This window comes from Delphinapterus leucas, chromosome 1 (genome assembly GCF_059928025.1).
Source record: "Delphinapterus leucas isolate spDelLeu-1000000601 "Yukka" chromosome 1, BTC_Dleu_Yukka2, whole genome shotgun sequence".
Classification (NCBI taxonomy): Eukaryota; Metazoa; Chordata; class Mammalia; order Artiodactyla; family Monodontidae; genus Delphinapterus; species Delphinapterus leucas.
Genome location: NC_143129.1, coordinates 127,574,022 through 127,598,170, shown reverse-complemented (window position 1 = coordinate 127,598,170; position 24,149 = coordinate 127,574,022).

The window sequence follows — 24,149 nt, the reverse complement described above, 5'->3', positions numbered from 1 at the left end:
TGGGTCTTGATTTTGATCCACTGTGGCCACCACTGTATTTTAATTGATGTGTTTAGACCATTGCTATTTAAAGTGATTGTTACTAATATAGTTGGATTGATATCTACCATGTTTTCTATTTGTTGTCCTTGTTTTTTGTTCCTAAATTTTGTCATTCACACTTTTTCTGCCTTTTACACTTTCAACTTATTTTATATTATTCAATTTCCTCTCCTTTCTTAGCATATCTAATATAATTTTTTTAGTGGTTGCCTTATAATTTACAATATACATTTACAGGTAATACAAGTCCACTTTCAATTAACACTATACCATGTGACAGTAGTTCAAGTACCTTATAATAATATCAATATCACAAATTCCTAAGCAATATATATACACATACATATATATATATATAATTATTCATAATCAGATAAATTGTTACTGTTAGCATGAACATACTATTATCTGCTAGATCAATTAAGAATAGGAAAAATTTAAAAAAATATATTTTACCTTCACTTATTCTCCTATGTTCTTCCTTTCTTTATGTAGATCTGAGTTTCTGTCCCGTATAATCTTCCTTCTCTCTGAAGAACTTCTTTTAACATTTCTGGCAAGACAAGGCTATGGCAAAATGTTCCCATAATTTTTGTTTTTTTTTCTGAGAAAGCATGTCAGGAAATCAAGTGTTGCCTCTAGTCCTTGCTTACAGATAGCAAGAAACTGAGCCCTTCAGTCCAAGAGCCCACACAAAAACTGAAGGCTGCCAGCAATCACATACACATGGAAGTGGGTCCTCCTCAACTGAGCCTAAGAAGAGACCACAGCCCAAGCTGATACCTTGATTACAGCTTTGTTAGATCCTGTAGAGAGGATGTCTGGATTCCTCATCCATAGAAGCTGTGAGATAATACATATGTGTTATTTTAAGTCTAATTTTTTGGTAATATTTTTACATTGCAATGGTTAACTACTATAGTTACCAGTAAAATATTATAGTAAATTATTTAATTTGATTTTAGGTTTTAGTGTCAACCTATATTTGTTTTCAAACAGGATCAAGTCTTCCTTCCTGGAAGGAATAACATGGCTAGAGTAACAGTGTTCATCAATTATCCATGAAAACTTCATTAAGCAAAATCTTCAATGATCAAATTCTATCTTGATTTACTACAGTTATCTACAGGAAACAAAGCTCAACACTTCAATAACAAAGAACCATAGTGTCTTTTACATATAAACAACACAAAATGTTCTTTACAGGAGAAAAGAATTTGGTTAAAAAAATTATGAGACTAAGGAAAAGTTTTTCTGGGACCATATTTCAATTGGGAAGGTTCATCTTGGGAAACAAAATTGTTTCATAAAAAAGGTGCTTGATGATTATAAGATCTTGCCCTTAATTCTGTTTATAAGTTCTAGTTGGAGCTTTGAATAAGTCACTTAAATTCTCAGTTTTATAATCTATAAAATATAGATTATTTTTAATAGTCTCAGTGTAGATACTGAGACTTCTTCTAGCTCTAAATTTTCATGATTCTCTGAAATGCATGAATCATTGCCAGAACAAGAAACAGGAACCACTGGGGTGATAATCAGTGACCCCCAATCAGTGTTGTATCAAGTATTCATGAATATTTTAACTCATATATGTCTAAATATTTTCAAGGTAGGTACACCACTTTTATAGTATGTAGAAGGACTAGGATTTATAGTTGCTTTGGAGAAAGTATAGACTGAACTAGTTTACCATTATATTTACTGAGTTGTACTAATTTTATATTCTAAATAGTTTTTTTTCTCTTTCTCAGTTGTGGATTCTGAGTTAAAGAATTTTAGTACTCTTTATTTCCATTAAAATAAAAAAATACAAATTATATTACTTGAGTACATTTGAGGTGATTCATCCATAGAGGTAGGAAAACATTACATTTATTTGTATTAGTCTGTTTATCTGAATTCACTTAAAACAAATATTCACTTTTTTGGTCTCTTTTTCAGTGAATTACTACTCCCACTGGAGACATGTTATTTGAATATTTATACTGAATTATTCTAAACCAATCCTGACCAATTAGGAAATCATATATATTAAGCATATCTATGAAAGACTTTTGAAAGGTCAGGCCTCATTCAGCTTTCCTTATCATAAAAAAATTTACCAGTTCTGTACACAATACCTTAATCTGAAATAGACTCCTGTAACAAACAAACGAAGTGTCTTCAAAGGTTGCTGCTTTTATTTATTAGTGTAGCATGAAAGAAAATACAATACAATAGCATTTCACAGTGTAAAATGTACAAAGTTGGATACAGACAGCATGTGTTGTCATCGGTAAGGTACAAATGCTCACGGCCAGGGCAAAGCAACCAGGAGTGAACCATGGAATTATTGCATTCACTCTGAAATGTCATCAAAGCAAAGAACTGATGAATAGTAAGCAACTTTTCCTAAGAGTGATGAAAGTACATACTAGGTCAGCAAAAATAACTTATTTAATATTTATGTTTCATTAAGAGAGGGACAATTATGTCTTTGCATAATATGACTTCAGGAGGCAGAGGCTGGGCTTAATATGTAAATGCATATTTACATTTACATTTTGATGTGTCACCATACGTAGCCCTTTTCCTTTCCAGCTGGCTGGTCTTCCTGCCTCTCTCCTTTCGTCTGTATCCAACCCAAAACTCACCAGGAAACTGTTCCTAATTAAATTTACCCATTTTTTAGTTTCACAGTTTCATGGACCTTTAGACTATCAGTATTGGAACAGACTTTATAAATAATTTAGTTCAGCCCCTTCTGCCACCCTCATCTCACTTAAATGGCCACTTGTGTATGTATGCACACGTGGACAGGTGTTGCTGATTCTATTTGTTAGTACACTTTTCATCAACAAATTCTATTTTAAGTCAGCTTGGAAAATATTTATTTATTTAATAAGTTTTCCCATTCTTGAATAATCGAAAAAGCCTATTGACAAAATAATTTGAAGGACTACTGTTCAATTTTGTATTTTATTTTGGTCTATTCTGCTGAAGTTGGATGCACCCCATTCGGGAATTACTAAGGTGAATGATGCAAAATTTCAAATTCATCTAATCTATTACAACAATTTTAATGATAACATGGCAGCCTCAAAAGAATAAGACAAACAGTATAGAACCTGAGTCAGAAAAATAAATAAATAAATAAATAAATAAATAAATAGCCTTCAATATTCTAACAACTTCAAGTATACCCTCTAATTATATGTTGGCTAATTAACAGTGAACACTTGAAGAACAGCTTTTTCCTTTCTAAGCCTGAATGTTTACCTCTTGTCTATGAGACATAATTAAGGAATTTGACATGACATTAGCAATAATATCATTAGCTTTGTTTATTGTTGAGTGAAGTAGCAAAGGCTTAACATCCATTACCTTCCAAAAAATAATACTTCATGGTACGTACTATTTTTTTTTTTTTTAATTTTCTTTTGGCTGTGTTGGGTCTTCGTTGCTGCGTGCAGGCTTTCTCTAGTTGCGGAGATTGGGGGCTACTCTTCGTTGCAGTGTGCCAGCTTTTCATTGTGGTGGCTTCTCTTGTTGCAGAGCATGGGCTCTAGGCACACGGGTTTCAGTAGTTGTGGCACGCAGGCTCAGTAGCTGTAGCACGTGGGCTTTAGAGCGCAGGCTCAGTAGTTGTGGCGCATGCGCTTAGTTGCTCCGCGGCATGCGGGATCTTCCCAGACCAGGGATGGAACCTGTGTTCCCTGCATTGGCAGGTGGATTCTTAACCACTGCACCAGGGAAGTCCTGGTACTGATTTTTAGAAGGATGAATCTTAAAAGTGAGAATTAGTGGCAGAATTGGAACTTGATACAGTATCTCAAAGATACCATTTTTTTTTTTTTTTTTTTTTTGCGGTATGCGGGCCTCTCACTGTTGTGGCCTCTCCTGTTGCAGAGCACAGGCTCCAGAAGCGCAGGCCCAGCAGCCATGGCTCACGGGCCCAGCCTCTCCGCAGCATGTGGGATCTTCCCGGACCGGGGCATGAACCCGTGTCCCCTGCATCGGCAGGCGGACTCCCAACCACTGCACCACCAGGGTAGCCCTTAAAGATGCCATAATTTGAGTGTTCTTACCCATTCTACTCTTCTCTCCTCTTCCTTTGTTTGTACTACAAGATGATCAACTTTAATTAGTTTAATTAGAAAGGGGTTTATTAACTGATCTCACAGAATTTTTGGAAGGACTGAAGAAAATACACTAGGAGCATTTCCAGGGTTGACTGCCAGAAACACAATCCCAAACAAGCCTGACAAAGTTGCTTCCGCTATTTGGAAACACAGATAACAGGGAAGCACCATGAGACCTGCCAGCTTCAGAACCGTTCCACCTTTGCCACAGTCAACAAGCTGCTGAATCTAGAAGCTACTGACAAGGCTGAAAATTCTAGAATCCCTTTATCTCTACCACATTTCACACTATCAAAATGAATGGCTGGCATTCTGTCTCTTTCTCCAGTTAATTTAATTCCAAATCTAAGATTCATGACCGTGTATCTTATTAGCAAAAGCTGTATCATGAGTCTGTACCTTATGACATAATAGTGGCTGGGTAATGTAGTTGTAGGGTTTAGTGCTGTTAATTTCACTGTGAGTAAACCAGCGGAGTGTGGAGAAAGCCTCATAAAAATGTGAACAGCCTCCATTGAGAACCGTTCACTACAATGTCCAAATATTATTCAGTGCTTAATAATTTACACATTGTGTAAATTGCCTAGTGCAAACATTCACACCTGGAAATCAAAGAATAAAATGAATTACTTACATTTATTATTTTGGGTAGGGGTTGTGCAGGAGATGGGGAATAGAAAAATACAATAAAGTGTTCCCCTTCTCTCATAGCATTTCACTGAGGTAAATTAAACTTACATCCCAATTTAAATCATTATCTCTTTTGAGAAATAGATTACTTAATATATGGTTTGAATCTCTTTTGCCTGTCATTTTTCCATCTGCAGTGTACATCCATATATATCAATTGGTGTATTTTATATACATATATACACATATATGTATAAATTACCATATTGTAAGATTAGTTCATTGTCTATATTGTTTACTGGGAATATTCAAAAATTAATACCACACTGATATTTATATAATTTGATAGCATATAGTGCAAATAATGGCCAATCTTTTTTTTTTTTTTTTTTTTTTTTTTGCGGTACGCGGGCCTCTCACTGTTGTGGCCTCTCCTGTTGCAGAGCACAGGCTCCAGAAGCGCAGGTCCAGTGGCCATGGCTCACGGGCCCAGGCGCTCCACGGCATGTGGGATCCTTCTGGACCGGGGCACGAACCCGTGTCCCCTGCATCGGCAGGTGGACTCTCAACCACTGTGCCACCAGGGTAGCCCAATGCCCATTCTTAAACAGAATTTTATTTTCATGTTAAAAAATGGAATTAATTGCTAAATAGCAGCAAAATATTATCTGTATGGTTTAAGGAAGTCACATTCTTCATTTGGTTTTTATTGACTCATCACCTATCATCAGTATGGTAGCAGTAATAACTAAAAACATGCTTGGGATTTTCACAAGACTCATCAAAATTAATTCTCAAAATAACTTCTGGAGTACATAACATAAATATTATTATTACTATGTCTATATACTGCAAAGGAATTAAGACCAATAGAATGTAATTAGGCAGGAAAGAGTCCATTCAGCTGACTTGGGATGCTCAAATCCTATACGTTCCAAAGAAAGGCCTGCCTTCAGGACTGTTCCTTAGAATATTCGAAGTAATTAGGATTACATATGCTTGAGGCTTTGGACCACTCTGCTGTGCCAATTATCCTAACAATGTGATTTATGGTGAAGACTGATTTTTGCTTGGGAGAGTGGGGAAGGACTGGAATCTGAGTAACTAAGGCCAGTCATGTGGGCGGATTCCCAATAAAAATTTCTACACAAGGCTCTGCTGAACTTTCCCAGTTGGCAACACTTCACACACGTTATCACACATCATTGCTGGAAGAATTAAGGGCATCTCCACGCAACTTCATTAGGAGGAACACCTGGAAATTTGCACCTGATTTCTCCTGGACTTTGCCCCTTGTCCCTTTCTTCTTTGCTGACTTTAATCTGTATCTTTCTCCTGTAATAAACAATAAACATGAGTGTAAGAGCATCTTAGTCCTTCTAGCTTTTCATCAAACCCAAGGGTGATCTTAGGAACCCTTGACACAATAAGATGCACTGAATATCACATGGATTTCCAGGAAAATTTCAGGAGTTTTGATGAAAAACATCACACATTTTCTTTTAGAGCATATGATTTTTGTACCTATGACAATAGCATAATTTTGCAGAGCTGCAGGCATGTTTTCCTTCTCTTTGGTAAAGTACATGTTGCAAGCAGGGGTGATTTGCCTTCAGCACTTATCAGTATTGTCTTACAGAGTAGAAATATTCATTGCTCATGAAAAGTAAAGTACAGCTGTGTTCTATAAATGAGATATGGACAAAGTGGGTTTTGTAATGGACTTTTTTGTTTCTAGATGTGAGGAAGTACTGCATTCTCTGAATCTTTCTTTGTTTTTAGGAAATATCCAATGGAGAAAATATTGATCCTTCTTTTCTGTAGTCTCAGTGGGCAGCCTTCCTCTGGCTTAGTTTGCAATAATGCTTAAGCCTCCTGGCAAGGAAATGTCATTGACTTGGCATCCTACATGTACAAGGATTCCATTGGGACCCTCACTGCATTCTTTGACTTTCCTGGTTGAATTATTTTATCTTATATTGGACTTAATACACTAATTAGTATTGTGATGATTTGGTCTTCCATAACTATTTGTTCTGATATTGAGAAGTCCCTATGATGATCTAACATCCCTTTAGTTGCTAAGATTTAGAAGTACTTGTTAACTTCTAAGTCGTGTTCAATCTAGATACCTTTGTTGTTTGGTTTTGTTTACTTTAAGTGCAAAATTGAGTATATAGGAACCTTATATTAAAATTGATATATGTGAATTTATATGAAATGAAATATATATATATATAAATATATTTATATATGGAACATATATTAAAATTCATATGTGTGAAATACATATGAGGGACATAACACTACATTCTCTTAACTAGTAGAAGTGGCTACACGTTTAGAAAACAACTTATTCTACTTATATTGGTAAATAAATCAGTTTCATATAATGAAACATAGTTGAGATTTTTTAGCGTTTTACTTTAGTTTTGACTTCAAAACACTATATGCTATTTTAAGAAATTGGAATACTTGAAGAAATTTCAAATATTGGCAATCCACAAAGGGAAAGAAGAGAAAAATTCAATAGTAGTTCAGTAGGATATAAACCCCGCAGGCCTGACTGATAGTTATATTCCATCTGGTTCATGCTTATTTCTAGAAAAGGAACACAAGCTACACACTGAAATGAACCTGATGACTTTCCATAGCTAACCAACAAGCTGTTGCATTTCAGCTACTTATAATATTCATATGTTATTCAGTTAGGTTTACTTTGAAAGTATTTTTTCAGTCTACTGAGATTTATGGGTTCCCTTTTACCTGGAGGTTCTTTACATGCTTCATATGTTTATTCTTAACTTCTTGTCTTTTCTAAAAGCCTTGCAAAGTAAGAACTATAACAACATGCTATTTTGTTCTGATTTTGACCAGAGGGTGTATGTATTATTCAAGTGGCAGACCAACTGGAACATAAGTATGGCACAGAAGTATTTTTATTATGGTCATATAGGATTATCTGAATTTCATTAGCTGATGCTGGTTTGTGCCTGAAAGAAATGTCTTTCATTACCATTGAAAACTTGCAAAATTTCATTTCCTGAGACTCGGCTAAATTGAGATTTCTGGCTTAAGATATATTAAGGTATATTTACATATAATATAAAATGATAATCTACCATTATATTTACTTTTTAATTTATTTCTTTAATCCTCACTTGAGGCAATACTATTTCATGCCATGGCGTGCCCATTCTAGAGGTGGACTATATAGGTGTGGATGCCAGCCTTGACATTTTCTATTTAGATTACCTTGGCAAATTATTTTATCTCTCTAAGCCTCAATTTCCTTATCTGTAAAATGGAAATAATAGTATCTATCTAGACCTTTATGAGAATTAAATTAGATAATGCAAATAAAACCATTAGGAAAGATTTAAGATTTAGGAAGAGTGCTATGATGGATGCTCCTGAGGGACTCCAAAATTTTGAGATCCTGCTTTTATATAGGTACTGGCAGATTCTCCTCTCCTGTCTTTTGAAGATAGAAATATTATCTTATCCTGACCTGAAAAGTCTCTGGAGATGAGAGGGAGATGCCTCTATCTTTATTACTGTAGAGGGAGTCCAGGGAGAGATAGCTCTAAATATCTACAGGAGTTGCCATTTTTATTTCCAAGGCTGTTAGGCAAACATCTCTCAACAAAGCTGTATATGCTTCCTGCTCAGAAGATGAGCATAAAAATCAGATCCAGGGAGAATTATATCCCAACACAGAGAGCTTTTTATACTATCTACTCTGAGGATCATGTAAATATTCCAACCTGATGGTTTTATGCATAATAAAAGCAAGATGAAGAGTTAAAATGAATTAGAGAAAAGCTAAGATAAAAGCACAGGTTTTCATACTCAAATCCAAGATAGGCTGCTCAAAATTTGATCGCTTAATTTTTTTCTTTTTTCGGCTAGGTAATTATTTCTGTTGCCTGATTTACATATTTTACAACACAACAAAATTTTTTTTTTACAATTATTTTTCTGGATGTGGGCTTTTATTCAGTGTGACATCATCAAGAGATTTGATTTTTATCTTCCTCCAAATTTTTTTGTAAGAATCATTCATCTTTTGCCACCTCAAAGTGAAGATGTTATTGGTGAAGAAATAGTACTTGCATACTACCTACTTTTGAAGAAAATAAATTACACATCTTGATATCAAAATTCAAAAGAGCCAAATGAAAGCATGCTCATAATTTCTCATAACTATATCTTCAGAAAAGTAGATCATATAATAGGAGTACCATCATATTGAATTTGAAAATATTTATAAAATTTTTAAAATTAGTAAAATGTATATGATTTTATTTATTTACTTAAAGTAGTCTTTAGGGATATCTATATTTATCATATATATACAAATATGCCATGATGCATTTCTGCTTATACCTTAGACATACTATTTAGTGGAGTTATACCATTTGAGAGAACAATAAATGAGGATGATAAAGAAACCTGTTGAAATGCATGCCCTAATGTTTTTGCTACAATATTGTTTTGATATAATATTATTATTTGCAGGTCGTATGTGTTAATTTTGTATATTTAAGAACCAGCAACACCAAAGTCTATTTCTCTCATAACTGATAAGGGGGAAAATAAACATCAGATATTGCCAGACACAAACAGGAGATGGTTATCTTTCATGGAATTTACAACCCTGCCTTTATTCATGAGGACAATGATACAGTAAGTCACTACCCCCCAAATTCAGGGAAATCAAGCCTTTATTAGAGTGGTACTAGTGATAGAGAATGGATAGAAAGTATATAAATTATACTTCTGTTTCTGCTACAACAGTTTTTGACTCAATATCCCATTTATTTCATTAGCGGTATGACAAGCAATAACTCTTTATATTATTCCAGGAACTAGACTAAGAGCTTTATATAAGTTACCTCACTTAATTCTGAAATAGTAGTAGATACTACTATTTTCTTGATGATAGAATAAATGAGTATCCACTAGATTATACCCTTCATAAGGGCAGAAACCATGTTCATTTTGTTTAACAACTTTTATTCAGTGCTATGGCACTTGGCACATAACAGAAGCCAATACTAATTAATAAATGAATAAACAAATCCCCATTTTTAAAGTAAAAATTTGGGTCTCTAATTGACCAAATAAATTGGTTATAGTTTCACAATGAGAAAGTGATGTAATTAGTTTGCGAGCCCTAGCCTGTTTGGCAGCTTCAAATTCCTCTTTTCATCTGTAATTCTAAGGAAGAATCATAGCAAGCTTTGAGGTTAAATGTACTATACTCTCCTTACCTTCTATATCAGGAGGGCTAAAAATAAGAGTACCACCCTAATAGTTTCTGGGAACTAGCATATTGCATTTGTCTTACTGAACTCAGAAGGATGAATTAAATGCATCCTGTCCACTGAGTTGGTTGGAGATATTATGCTAGAGTGATAGATTTGTGCCTGTATTAAAACTTCATTGTTTTGAGGAATAAAAACTATAAGTTAATTGTGTATGATTATGTAGAAAATGGTCTATAATCTAAGTAGCTTTGTCCCCAGTAGCCCTACCAAAGGCAGCGGGTGAGGAGAGAGAGAGAGAGGAGAAGAGAGGGGAGGAGAGGAGACAGAATGAAAGTGTTTTGTCCTTGAGATTGTTTCACTAAGTTACCTGCAGCTTAAATGGACATTTTCGTTTCACTGCTGAACCTTTCTTTCTTTACCTTCTCAATACATTGCCTGTTGGTTGAATTTATGACAACTGACCTGCATTTTGCTTTATTCCTTTAAAAGTGGTTTAAAAGCATTCTGGAACTCTCCAAACAATAAAATAACTAACAAGAGTAATGTTTTCTAAACAATAATTCATTTTTTAAATGGTCAATAAATACAAACAGGTCTCCAAAGTTCTCTTTGCAACTTACTAGTGAGAAGAAGGATTAGGAAGAAAAAATCCATCAGGACTTGCTGTGTAGTAACAGCTATATGGATCCCTTCTGGGCCTGCACTGAACCCCAAGCCAGCTCACTGTGGGTCATTTAGCGCAAAATGGTTGGAAAACAACACCTGAAGCAATGGCTCATGTCTTTTAGACCAGTTTATCTTCAGCAGTTCCACTAGGTGGGATTGAAATGGAATGGAAAATTCTACTGATTTTGAAGCTAACTTGACTTCTCCCAAATCCCAAGTATGAGGTTGCATGGGATTAATGGTGACCACATAATTAATCATCTGCATCAGAATAATTTGAGAGTAAAGCCCTGTGATGTTAATTATTACAATGGGACAACTAGCTCAAAGAAGAATTCTCTCATGCAAACTGGGACCTATAGTCGTGTTAAAAATGACAAATTTTGACTAATTTTGGGAAGAATCTGCTGGCTATGGAGGGCTGATACCCATTATTGGAGCTAACATTTCTTTGTCTCTTCTCTATGTAAGTACAGCACTATTTTATCCAGAGCTTTACTGAGTTGTGTTTTTCTTGGCAACTCTGATACTAAGATACAGTGGACTGGAGTGTTCAGACTTCTCCTTCTGGTGATAGGCAACAGATGTCTTTTGCCCAACATGTAGGTTCACAGCCTATGATGTAGAAAACTGGCTAGATAACCTTGATTCCAGTAGTCATACTACCCCCTCAAAGTCCTATCCTACAGACTGTATCCAGAATTTACTTGCAGCTTGAATGTGCTATTCATGGCCCAGGAAGAATCTGAACATAAATGATGAACATAAATCAGGACAAACAGGATAGTGTAAAGCAAATTTTAATTTCCTATTGGGTACTATTTTACAGTTATTCTCAAATGGCATTTGCAACATTTTTTATTGGGTTCTTTTCTCCCCTCTTCCTTTCCTGTTCTTCTCTTCTACCCTCACTGCTTGATCCTGGCTCTATTTTTTCCACTGCTCCAAGTGGTCAAGCTAAAAGATTTCATTATTTCCTTGCCTCTGTGGTTGAGCCTTGCACCATCTTCTCCCACCCTGTACTAAAACTACAATTAGATATAGTGTCTAACTTGTATAGGGCCTTGGAAAGGGACTCATTTCTATCTTTTCTGAAAGTTACAGAGAATTATATACTTACTGCAGACAGAATCATAGAGATGAAATTTTATTTATTGTTAAGGTTAAGTGCCTAGAGTAACAATTTAAATTTGTCAAAAATACTCAGAATTTGGCAGGGGGGATCAGCTCATTCCATCCCAGCCTCCCTATATCTAGCCATTCCTTGATCGAAGATTATTAACTAACTTTGTGTACAGCATTTTGTTCTCTAGCTTACTTCACCTGAGTTTTAATTGCTTTTCAGGTCATTTTAGTATCAAACAGTGTGTTGAATGTTTATCTGTTTTATTTCCTTTAATATTTATAATAATCCTATAGGGTGCCTACTATGGTTATCTTTATTTTACAAATCTGAGAACTCTAGGAAATCATACAGCTAGTAAGTGGGAGGGTCACGGCGTGAAGTTTTGCTTTCCAGTCTTCAAAATATTCTATGTATATGAATAATTGCATATTCACCCGTAATTCTCTATAACAAAAACATATAATTCAACTTTTAATACCATATATTTAATTGAATTGCTTATACATATACAGGGGCAACCGTAAATTATAGCTGACTTCATACTTGACTTAAAATTTTGAGACCCAAAATACCATCTCATTTTATATTGCATGAGTTAGGTTCAATGAAGTCAGTGAATGTCATTTATTAGAGCATTAACAAATGAGTCATTTTTGGTAAATCACAGCTGTTTCTTCACAGTTTCTATAAATGTCTTTTCCTGAATTGGCAACAACCACAAGCAAAGCAGTTTTATTTTCATCTTGGTATCAAGGTGCAACATGAGCTACAATGGATCATGTGCATGTTTGTGCTCGCAATTGCTTCATATGCTTTAAATTCCATTTAATTGAGTATTCCAAATTCCATTCTGACAACAGGTAAGGTCTAGAAAAAGAAAGAAAAAGACTACGAAATAAAGCTGGCTTTTTTAAGAGTTAGAAAAATTATAATCTTGTATACAAAATGTTTAAAACTCACATGACAGTCGTGATTAAAGGCTATGCAGGAAAATCACAAAGCACTCAAAAAGGTTTCAGCTCCTTGCCAGATGTAGCTTAGATTGTAGCAATGAAGCTTTTCTTAGTTCAGTTAATGAGAGAGACCTATGAGGGAGATCGTGATCATTTCTGATTCTTTTTTCTCAAAGATCATACGTGCATTTAACACTAATTTCCACTTGCCACTAAGTGAAAACTTCATTTCCTGCTTGCTTTCCACTTCATAGATGGTATGAGGGAGGTAGAAAAAGAGAGAAGTACTAGTAGATTATTCTTTAAATTATAATGTATTACATTTCAGGAAAGAGAAATCCACTCCAAATAGCTAAAATCGAAGGAGATGGGCTATTTTGAGGGTGAAAACACACCTCATAGAAATTCAGGAAATTCTTATCATTCTGACATTGCAAAGGGAAAGAATGTTGACATTTGTGGGTAGAGCTGGGCAGCAGGAATTTACGTGCCCATGTGCTAATAATGAGCAATTAACACTAATCAGTTATATCCAATGTGTCCTTTTTTTTCCTATGCTGCTTCTGACTGTACAGCTGTTCATGTACCTCTTCATTCAAAATCCAGGGAAAGAACACATTTATTTCTGGCCAGAAAATAAATGAGAAATCGAATCATCTCTAGCTGGAAATACAGAATCATGTGATACATACAGTTGGCTAGGTCCGGGGGTTATAAGGAGAGTAGACATATTAAGTTAAAATGTGGGTAACTGACATACCAATTTCTTATCAACCATGTTTTTGTATAGTCCATATTAGGGCAGTTAAACTATTTTTGAGTATACTCCTTATCCCAAGTCACACAATTCATATCCTTGCATCAGCATCAAAGAAAAAGTGCAAAGACTTCTCAGTCTTTCTTTTTTCAATTATCTAGAGCTCAGTCTTTAAAATGAAAGAGCAGTTTTCCTAATAACTACAACAATCACTTTTCTTGTTTTCCATTTTAGAAATTCATGAAATGCTGAAGCTGTTTATCTCCTAGAATCGCCAAAGATTCTACAAATGCCTTCTAAAAATCAACATGTGTGTGCCTTCACACGGTATGGTTTAATGTTTTTTATAGTCTCCTTGGGTTAAATGGGCCTGTTAAACTCTTCTCTCCTGATTCAGAAGTCCTGAATTCTATATTTCCTGTCTTCTGCCGTCAGAAGACACTTGAATGCCTTAAATTTACTGTCTCTCAGAGTTTCTGCTGTTTAACTATGCCCCCCTAATTCTATTCTGTGATTTGTACTTGTTTCAAGTTTGTATCATATAAGCAATGATAAGCAAGATAATATTTGATTTATTTTGAAATATTATTTTATCCTTATTTGAGGAGCATATCATTAGAGAATCACAGAAACAATAATATATGGATAAGTAATTCAGTTGCTATAAAGCATGTTATTCTGTAAAGAGAACATTATTGAGCACAAATTGGAGAAGATCATTGTCAAGCTGTGGTGCCAGAATAGTGAAATAATCTGAAAGAGCTTAGATGTCTGTTATGTATTTTTAAAATTTTTGTTGAGAATAAAATACAGCATTAACCAATGGTGCTGCCTAAAGTCTACTCCATTTCTTCTGAGTTGCCAAGCAGAATCAGAAGTAGAGCTATCACTGAGTCTGAAACATAGTATTTTTACAGGTCCATGGCTTACCAGTATAAGAATCAACTGGGAAAATGATCAGCACGTTTAATATGGAGGCACCCTGGTCACAACCTCAGAGATTCTGATTCAGTAAACATTTGTATTTTTAAACAGTATTCCACGTGTTTTACAAATTACTGAAGCCCATCCATTTGTGGTTGGAATTTAGAATAAAGCAGGACTGGTATCTAATACTGATCCCCAAATTTTCTAGTTCTCAGATCACGGACAAAATAAAACACAATAAATCAAAACCTCCTTTTCCTCATCTATGAAATTGATACAATAGTACTAATAGTCAATTCATAGATTGAGATAACAGATGAAAAACAGTTAATCTCAGGGCCTAGTATAAATTTGCTGAAACTTGATAATCAGTGTTAATATTATCATAATCAAAAACAACAAATAAAGTTTGTTCACTAGCTTTGTTACTTTGAACGAATTAAAAGAATTTCTGGGCAGAGGGCAAAATGCCTCTCACTCTTCCATACACATTAAACTAGAAGCCCTCTAAGACATACTGTTTCCTAAATAAGGTTGCCAGCTTTAAAACAATAATATGAGACACTCAGTTAAATGTGAATTTCAGATAAACAATAGATATTTTTTAGTATTTTAGTATTAATATTAATATGTCCCATATGTACTTAAGTATAAGTATATTCTATGCAATATGTGGGACATAATTGGAGTAAAGATGTATTCACTGTTTATCTAAAACTCAAATATAACTGAATGTCCTGTTTTCGTTTTTGTTTTTGCCAGTCCTGCTCATAATGGTAGTACTCAATGGTAGTACTCAATGTTCATCTTAAACAGATTTCCCACTTGGGTTCATGAGGGTTGAACCCACAGGCTAGGTGATCCCCTCTCCCAAAAAGATGTATGGTTGAGCCTGACTGCAGGCAGCCTCAAAAGACATTTTCTGATTCTCAATCACAAAGATTAAGAAGCTTGGTCAGTAAATCGTTATCTATTTGACTAACCTATAATTTTCCTCAGCTGGCTAGATAATGTCAGTCATTTTAATTCCATTTCTCTGCATACTCTTTTTTCTCCTTCAGCTCTTCAGCATTTTGCCACCCTCACAAAGTGGAAGATGTCCATAATGCATTCCTTATTACTACTTTGCTAAGTGTCCCTGGGGACCCATCTGTCTGAAATGCTCTCCTGTCAGCAGTAGGGAGTCAGGGGTGACTGCTAACCTGAGAAGAAGGCATTGCCACTATTCTTGATATGGCACCTTCTCTTATTTCTCAGATTTTGTGTCAAAACCAATTTGAAAATAGCAAGCCCTGCTTTATAAGTAACACATAATAAAGTCTTGTTTGGGGCTGACCAAAAGAAAAGACTCTACATGTTTATACATTGCAAGATCAGTGGATCTAGGATTTATATAAAAAGCTGGATCAATCAATAAACAAACCAAACTGCCAGTATGGTAGATTGCTCATGACCGTGAACTAGCTGTAAAACAGGAGATCTGTACATCAATTCCCACTCTACAGAGAGATTTTAGCAAATAATAAAGATTTCAAATGCAATTCCCTACTTAATAATTATATGGTAAAATGTCTGCTGAAAAATATAAATGTCTTTAAAATAATAATACATTACCCTAAATACTTACCTAGTTTTATTTTAGATATTATATTGTATAGTTTCCAACAATATTGCATACATTTTTTAAATGACCACTCTGAAGTCTGCACAGACAAATAACACCAGATAAGCTGAGGGCAAATCATCCTGCAGCAATTGGGACCATAATGTTGAAAAACTACGGGCTTGCTTACTCCTTTATTATAGTGTCGTCTGTCACAGCCCTGAGACTGTGCTGTGATGAACTGCATTCCTCTCCAAGCTTTCTTGGAACCTTGTTCACTTCTCTCTTAGTTCCTATCACACAGTGCAGGTATGGTTGACTGACCAAGCTGTAAGTTTCTGGAAAGCAAATTCCACCTCTAAATAAGAATGGTAAAAGTAGTACTGTTTATTGAGGGCTTATGTGCTGGACAATGTACTGAGTTCTTTCTCAACATCATCCCCCTTAATCATAACAATATTGTGAGTTGGATATAGTTATCCCAATTTAAGTAATTTGTCCAGGGTGACCCAGATACTATGTATTTTGAATTGAAAATCAAACTGTAATCTAATTCAGATCTTCTAATCTCTATAATATAACATCTTGTGTTCCACATTAACTTTCTTCCCAGTATGTAGCATAAAGACTAACAAAATAGTATGCAATGAAAGACTATTAAATAAATGAATTACTGATGAAGTTATATGTTCAAGACCGTGATTATGCTTCTGCCTCTTACTTTTTAACTTTTTGTATTGAACACTTCTTTTTATTTTCTCAGAAAATAAGCAAGGAATTCCATTGCAATAAATTGTACATATTGTAAAATACTTTGTTATAATATGATTAGAAGTAACAAAATTTTAATTATGTACAGAGTATCTATATAGCTGTTAGAATAAATGAAATATTTACATGCATAGGGAACAGAATATTTTGTCATTCTTGCTACAGGGATTTAAACTCTCAAACTCCAAAAATTAGCATGTTTAGAAAGAAATTATATTTTTGGACAGTTATTCACAGCATGACTTTAAGGAAGAATTATCAATCTTATTTCACCATACCCCATAAACATATGTTAGTGAGTGTGTGTGTCTTTCTGAGGAGATTTTTAATATTTATATAATACATATTTGTGAGAATGTGTCTCTGTGTATGTATGTGTGTGTGTGTATATATATATACATATATATATACAGTGAGAGGTTCTTAAATATAATGTCTTCAAAGAAATCAGAAGTCAGAGTTAAGAAAAATAATAGCAAAGCAAGTACAAATATAGAACCACCGAATGAACTTTAAAAGATGGATGTGATATGAGTCTAAAATGCATTTGGAATTTGACAAATACTAGATAATGGAGATAAATTTATATCTCTTGAAAAAGTAAAATATCTGTATAGCTAGGTGCCTATTTTAATCAAAAAATTTATCAAACACCAGGGTTCAGTTTCATTATGGAGATAAATAAACAAATAAAGCCTGAAGTAGAGAGTATACAAACCACACATATGAATTATTTTTTCTTATCTTTAATCTTCTTATACTTTAATTTATTACATGACTTCAGTGTCAGGGGAAGATTTCTAAGGCAATATATTACACTTCCAGTATTTTGAAGAAGCACATGCATCTAAGTACTCCAAATATTTTATTAGTGGTATTTAAGGAAAGCTTGAAGATAACTTTATGCATATTCTAAGATGCATATAACTTATTTGTGAGTTTTTCCTATTGTTAATTGCTTGCTGATATTAAAATTCTTGTCAATCACCAGTAAGGAATTTTTTCCCATGCAAGAAAGACCAGAGTGTCTAAAAAGAAATTTTACAAAAAGCACAAAAATACCTTTTAATAAAAAAATTGTTATTATTCTGATCATTTATATCACAACAGTTTTTCTTAAAAAAATTAAAGACTTTGTCTTAGGACAGGAAATTTTTACTCAAAATAATGTTTTATGCTTTTTCCTGGTACTTTTTATTTTGAGAGTATTGATTTTTTTTAGTTGTTAAGTTGTACCTTCTATTTCCTGATTAATAGTACAGTCATATTTTTCAAACTTTTGCTTCTGAACAATTTTCACTTAAATATAAACTGGCATTCACGTGTATGATACTGCTTGACTCTTCTGCCCAGTTTTATTAACAATTACTATAATATTGCTTCTGAGGAACTTAGATATAATTTCCAGTAGCTGTTCCACAATAGAACACCACCAAGGGGGTATGTCTATGTCCTTCATACAGATGATTCACTATCAGCCAACAGTATTCAATTTCCAAAAAACTCTGACCCTGACTTCACTCATTTTGGAGTTATCATCGTCTTACAGAAAAAAAATCCATCCACGTTTAAATGGAAGTACATTTTCTCATTTAGACATCCTCCCAAAAGGCATGAAAAGTAATATTCTACTCTTGAAACTTCTGTACTTAACATTTTATTTTGTCTGATCTTATGAAACATGATACCAGCAGATTTCACTAGGGTTATGTGGAATAGAAAGTGTTGAGAACAATTAGATCGGGCTTTCATTTAATAAGCACCAAAATGAAGCTAACATCATATTCAAAATGATTCTGAAAAAAAGATACTTTACCATAGTGAATGCAGTTTTATCAATGTGTTTCAATAAGCAGTTATTATTCTAAAATATGTATCTTTTATTTAGTTCAGAAGGAATAATGAGGAACCTTTGGTTTTCACAAAATACTATGACTTAGATAGAAATACATTATTATCCCTCTTTATAGTTAAGAAAACTAAAGTTCGGAGATTATGAAGACACTGGTTCTAGGTCAAATAGCTAGCTTGAGTAGAGTCAGCATCAAATGAAAATCATCACGTACCCAAATACAATGTTTCTCCTAGTATTCTACTGTGCCTCCAGATACGAGATGTGTAACAGACTATGGATAAATATACAACCAGGATGGGGCCCGTGCCCATGAGAGGTTTACAGACTATAGAGGATGAAAGAGAAGTAGCCTAAGAGTTTGAATACAGGTAAAAATGTGATAAGTAATTATTTACTTCATTTATTTATCAGTTATTGACTCTCTTCAACTACTAGAATGCAAATTCCACAAGGGCAGGGATCTTTATCTGTTTTGTTCAAGCTGTATCCACAGAGCCTAGAACAGTACCTGATAGTCATTCAACAAATAGCTTTGAATGAGTGAATAAAAGTCAAGGTTAAAATACCAGTGAAAAGATAAGAAAGCATTGAAGTGAGGAAATATTTTCCCACTAGTAGTTAAGGAAGACTTTGTGATGTGGACACTGCGTATGTCTAGGACTTTACTTCCTGCCATGACCCTGCTTCCTCACTGTGTTTCAGCTCCTCTGGGCTTCTCTGATCACCCAGTTAGAATTAGCTAAGTAATCCCTGACATACCCTAACACTTGCCACTACCTGTTAATTAATTAACTTTTTTTCTTAACTTGTTCATTCTGGTAGTTGTTGGTCTCCCCCTTCTAAGCAATAAGCTCAAAGATCTTTCTTTTCAAATCTGCCACATTATTCATAGCACTTAGCCCACTAATATAAGGGCTTGATATCTGATGACTGAAGAAATAAATAGGGAGGCATGGAGAGAAATCGAAGATTAAGTTAGTAGCCTAAGAGACAGCTGATACAAAATTCTGGCTGGAGCAAGATGTTGACAATTGCCTAAGGTGGCAAAGTTCTTTTAGGAATTTAATCTGAGAAATATTGAGAGAATCCAATTATTGACAAACTGGCACAAAAAGGGGACAATTCTGTTTTGGAGACCACCTTAACAATGAACTGAACTGCAACTACTGAGAAAGAGACTCCATCTCTAGAGTTTCCTGGTAACCTAAATTACCTTCCATGTCTAGTTTCCATGAAGTCCAACAATATCATGGCTCTTGTTCATCTCTGGAATTGTGCCTTTTTGTTCCCTGATTTGATGTGTATTTTTACATCACAACTTCATTACATAGTGTAGTCTGCAAAATCTGTTGCTTGCAACCGAAAGGATTTGATACAGAGTCAATCAAATATACTCAGGTCCCTCCACAAACAGCTCTTTAATTTTTTTATTAGTAGACTATTTCCCTGTCTTATTTTTCTTAAATAATTGAAAACAGAGTCTACTTTTTACATCATTTTATCTACATAGACCATGTTCAGCCAGGGCAGATAACTAGAACTCACTCTTCTATCCACTACCAGCCTTGGTTGGTCTTAGTAATTTCTAAAAATAAGACGATCTCAAGAGCATTACTATCTATCAATATGATGTAATTTGAAAAACACTGATGTACAGCAAAGTGAATCAGTTATACATGTACATATATACACTCTTCTTTTTAGATTATTTTCCCATATAGGCATTACAGAGTATTGAGTAGAGTCCCCTGTACTATACAGCAGGCTCTTATTACTTATCTATATAGTAGTGTGTATATGTCAATCCCAATATTCCAATTTATCCCTCCCCTCCTTATCCTCTGGTAACCATAACTTTGTTTTCTACACCCGTGACTCTATTTCTGTTTTGTAAATAAGTTCATTTGTACCCTTTTTTTAGATTCCACATATAAGTGCTATCATATGATATCTGTCCTTTTGTGTCTGAGTTACTTCACTCAGCATGACAATCTCTAGGTCCATCCATGTTGCTGCAAATGGCATTATTTTGTTCTTTTTTATGGATGAGTAATATTCCATTGCATACATGTACCACATCTTCTTTATCAATTCCTCTGTCGATGGACATTTAGGTTGCCTCCATGTTCTGACCATTGCAATTAGTGCTGCAATGAACATTGGGGTGCATACATCTTTTCGAATTAAGGTTTTCTCCAATATATGCCCAGGAGTAGGGTTGCTGGGTCATACGATAGTTCTATTTTTAGTTTTTTACGGAACCTCCATAATGTTCATAGTGGCTGCACCTATTTATATTCCCAACAACAGTGTGGCAGGGTTCCCTTTTCTCCACACCCTCTCCAGCATTTATTGTTTGTAGATTTTTTGATGATGGTCATTCTGACTGGTGTGAGGTGATACCTCATTGTAGTTTTGATTTTCATTTCTCTAATAATTAGTGATGCTGAACATCTTTTCATGTGCTTTTTGGTCATCTGTATGTCTAAATTTTCCTTGTGACTATAAAAGCTTCCTTCCCCTATGGGTCATAGCTATAAAAAAAAAAGAGCTTATAAATCAAAGAGTTAAGAACAGCATTCATGCTGATCTTTGTCTCATAATTCTAATTATTTTAAGATTTTGTATATGTGTCCTCTTAAAATTTTTATTAGCTTTATATGTCCTAGTTTCTAGTCCTCTCCAAGTAAATTTACAAGTAAAACAAAATCTTGATTATGCATTTGGCAAATATGGATTATAGTATAGTTCTGTGATTACATTTTTAAAATACTTGTATTATGTATATCCTTTGAGCCAATCAATTTTATCAATTAATTATGTAATTAAGGCATTTTTTTGGTAACATATTATGAACTTCATAGGATAGGGTAGCTTCTTCAAAACCATTCTGGTCTAGTATATAATTAAGTAATTAAGTTTGATTCTCAATAAAGAAAAATACTCTTTGAATAATTAGTGAAAAAAACAGACCATAAGCAGTATACAATATGTTATCTTTCACAGCTTTGTTACTGAAGACATAATGTATCATACGATAGTACATATTCTTGATTAGCATAATATGAAAATGACAGAATAGTATTTCTGACTATGATGAAAACATCAAGAGCAATTTATCCATATGTAAATATAATTCCAACATAGTAGAATATAGTGTGCTTTGAGAAAAATCTGAGCCTCATTTGATTGCTAAAGGAAAAAAAAAGTAAGTTTTTTAAAGACAATATTAAAATATGCTTATAGTTTAAAAAAACTAAAAAATGGTTAAAAGTCTTTTAACACAAAGGTAAAATTTTCTCAGAAACAAATTATGATTCTAATTTCCTGTTTTGTTCCTAGATCCCATTTTAAATTTATTTTTTAATAATAAATTAATTTTAAGAGTAACAGTAGAATAATTATATTAAGACTTTGTTTTCAATAATTATATTATTTTAAAATAAGTGGGTTTAGGGCTTCCCTGGTGGCGCAGTGGTTGGGGGTCCGCCTGCCGATGCGGGGGACGCGGTTTCGTGCCCCAGTCCGGGAGGGTTCCACATGCCGTGGGATGGCTGGGCCCGTGGGCCATGACCGCTGGGCCTGTGCATCCGTGGCCTGTGCTCCGCAGCAGGAGGGGCCACAGCAGTGAGGGGCCTGCGTACCGCAAAAGAAAAATAAATAAATAAAATAAAATAAGTGGGTTTAGAAGGAAATTTTAAAAGAAATTAGTTTCTAAAGAATATTATTACAATTTTGTTTGAGCCTCAATAAGAATTATTTAATTTAAAAAATATTAAAACACAGATTAGAGATTATATTCAGCTCTAAATACTAAGTTAAGAAAATTCCTGGATCATTTCACATCCTTTCAGTGAGAACCAATGATTCCGTCTTTGTAATAACAGTAGGGACAGACAAGGCTGCTTGCCACCCTGGGTCAAGTGGCCTGGGACTCGAGGCAATCAATACCTGAGCCTTGACAGCTACAAACCCATTCTTGCCACAGCAATGATGTGCCACACAGTTTGGGAAGATCCTCAGTACAGTGTGATGCACTCAGTAATGGTCACGGCATGGAAAAAAAAAAAAAAAACTAAATAAATCATCTGTGGCATTTAACAAAGGCTTCAAATAAATGAAGAATTATTCAGAAGATTCCAGGCAGGGGAAAAAAAAATAGGAAAGGATGTTGTAATAAGAAAGACAACGTTTGTAATGACTCAGATAAAGCACCTCCTGCTCAGAGAACTGCAAGTGATTTTATATTGAAGTTGTGTTGAAGGGAAGTTGGTATTAAAGTTGCCTATGATAGGAAATGAGGCTGAAAGTTAAGTAGAATCCAAATCTTTGAATACTTTTATATGCCTTGTTAAGCAATTTGAACCTTCTACTCTAGTCATGGGGAGCTATTACATGGTTTCTAAGTAGTGTATTTGAATGAGCAGAAATGTGGTTTGAAAATTCACCATAGAAAAAATGGAGAACTGATTGGAGAACGAAGAGACCTGAAGTACAGAACCCAGTTGCCAAAGCAATAATTCAGAAACAGAATTTAAGTTCTAAAATAAAGAAGAAGCTGTGGAAATTAAAACAAAAGAATACAGATTTCTGAGTTATTTCAGCGTCACAGTTGGTAGGGATTGGGCAGATGAGATAGAGAGTGTGTGGTAACCAGCTTACAAAGTAGCCCCTAACTAATTCTCATGTCATGAGGAACCTTATGGAGAGGTAAGTCCACATAGTGAGGATCTGAAGCCAACAGCATCATGAATGAGCTGTCTCAGACACAGATCCTCCAGCTCTCTTCAAGCTTTTAGATGAGTGAGTGAGTGCCCAGTTAACAGTTCATCTACTTCATAAGGAACCTGAGGCAGCACCACATAACAGTAAATATTCTTCACTGTATTTTAAGCTTCCAAGCTTTGAGGTAATTTGCTATGCAGTGAAACAACTGTTAAAAGGGGGAGTACAAATAGTGCACCATGTTTTTGCTTTGTGTAGTTAAGAAGATAATGGGACCATGAAGGAGAACATTTTAAAAATCAGAGTGGATGAAGAATGACCAAGGGGAGAAAATGAGTTGTTAGCCAAGAAGAGTTCTCAATCGGTAATTTATCAATTGACATGAAGCTCAAAAGAATGATCTCAACTAGAGATAATGATTTGACTAATTGACAAGCAAGAATATGGGTCTGAGAAATAATTGAACTTAAGTAGTTTCATAGCAACACAGCAATCCCATTGTTATTGAATATATTTTGAAGGAGAAATAATTTATAATATCTCTAAACTATCTGCTGCATAATTTCAAAACTCATTGGCTTTAACTTCCCCAGCATTATTTCCAAGTAATAATTTATATATATCCTATATTTTATAAAAACTGTGTTGCTATTATCACAGTCTCTGACGTAAATTCTCTATCGGTGTTTTTCCTTAT